This window comes from Corapipo altera, unplaced genomic scaffold (assembly GCF_003945725.1).
Source record: "Corapipo altera isolate COAL_440 unplaced genomic scaffold, ASM394572v1 59903, whole genome shotgun sequence".
In the NCBI taxonomy this organism is placed as follows: domain Eukaryota; kingdom Metazoa; phylum Chordata; class Aves; order Passeriformes; family Pipridae; genus Corapipo; species Corapipo altera.
Window position 1 is genome coordinate 2,035 of NW_020887732.1, and position 1,658 is coordinate 3,692.

General features: G+C 60.4%; 1 long non-coding RNA gene across 1 annotated transcript; it reads left to right on the forward strand.

The window, feature by feature from the left end:
• The first annotated feature begins 1,007 nt into the window (after positions 1–1,007).
• Positions 1,008–1,619, forward strand: LOC113941733. The gene is made up of 3 exons (XR_003525742.1): positions 1,008–1,099; positions 1,219–1,254; positions 1,534–1,619. It is a non-coding gene; the product is annotated as an uncharacterized LOC113941733 (long non-coding RNA).
• Positions 1,620–1,658: the final 39 nt, after the last annotated feature.

A 1,658-nucleotide genomic window follows, 5' to 3' on the forward strand; every position in this document is an offset into this window, starting at 1 on the left:
CAATGCCTTGTCTTTCTCCCTGCACTGGTGTCCCCAACTTGCCTGGGAGTTGCAATCCCAAAGAGCCTCGCTCAGCCCGGGGGGCAGTCGGGGCTGGAGGGGGTGGGGACACCCGTGTGCCCCCCCAGCCCCACAAGGTCAACCCCAACCAAACCTTTACTCTCCTCCTACAGCCCTTTGATGCCAGCGGCGCTGCCTGCGGGGGGGTAAGTCTGGGAGTTTGGGGCACCCAGTGTGGGAAGTCGGGGGCACTTTGAGTCCCCCATCCCTTCCTGACACTGGGGACACCCCAGTGACCAGTGATGTCTCCTTGTCTCTCTACAGGGAGAAATCACCAGCGTGAGTACTAGGGCTTGTGCTGGGCCCAGACCCTCCCCTCTGGTCGCCACCACCCTCCAGGGCATCCCAGTGCTCCCCAGTCCACCCCAGTGTGCACCAGGGAGGTCCTTCCTCAGGGCCCCCACTCTATTCCCACACACCCCAGTCCACCCCACCACACACACAGGGCATCATTCCCACACCATTTCTTCCCCTCTTTCTCCTCTAATCCTTCCCCTTTCCCATTACCCATGACACTCATGTCCAGAAATCCCCTTCCTTGACCCCTCAGTGCCAAAGACACTCCCAATCCCTTCCAGTTTTCTCCCTTTCCCCATTTCTCCTGTCCCCACCCCTGCCCTGCTTCATTCCTTGGGTCCCCTCCACTGGAATCCCTTACTCCTCACCTGCATCCCCCACAGTCCCATCCCTTCCACACCCCAATGCCCATCCTGTGGGGTCCCCAATTCTCCCCACTTCACCCTCTTTGGGTCCACTCCTCCTCCCCCTCTACCCTCCCTGCAGACCCTGAATTCCCCTGGCTCTCCTTGTCTCCATCCCCACCCTGGGCCCTGCAGGAACAGGGATCCTGGGGGAAACTGGGTGCAGTGGGGCTGGGGGGAGCAGAAGGGATTTTCTCCCTCAGATCGGGGCCAACCATGGGCTGGGGGGGCTGGGGACACCCGTGTCCCTCCCCCAACCCTACAGGGGCCAATCCTGCTTAAACCTTTGCTCTCCTTCCCAGCCAATCGGGGGAATAGCAGGAGGTGGATGTATTGGGGTAAGTCCTGGAGTTGGGATGTCCCCAGTGTTGGAAATGCGGGGAAATGTAGTACCCTCCATCCCTCCTGGGCCTGGGAACACCCCAGTGACCAGTGACACCTCACACTCTCTCTACAGGGAAGCATACATTCCACTCGAGTGAAGAGGTCTGAGGTGGGTACCCCAAGTTCTCCTGGGCCCAGACCATCCCCTTTCATGACCATGACCCTCCCTGGCATCCCAGTGTGCCCCAGTCCACCCCAGTGTGTCCCAGTACATCCCAGTTTGCCCCAGTCCAGCCCAGTGAGCTCCAGTCCAGCCCAGTGTGTCCCACTCAAGCCCAGTGTGTCCCAGTACATCCCAGTGTGCCCCAGTCCAGCCCAGTGTGTCCCAGTACATCCCAATGTGTCCCAGTTCACCCCAATGTGTCTCTAACCCTGCCTTTGTCCCCAGCCACCCATAGTTGACCTGGTGGAACTGCTGCGCGAGTAACGCTCGGCTGCCTCTCTGCGTGTCCAGGTGAGAAATATGGGAGGGTCCTCAGCCCCCCAAAAGAACCTGGCAGGGCCCTGGGGGGT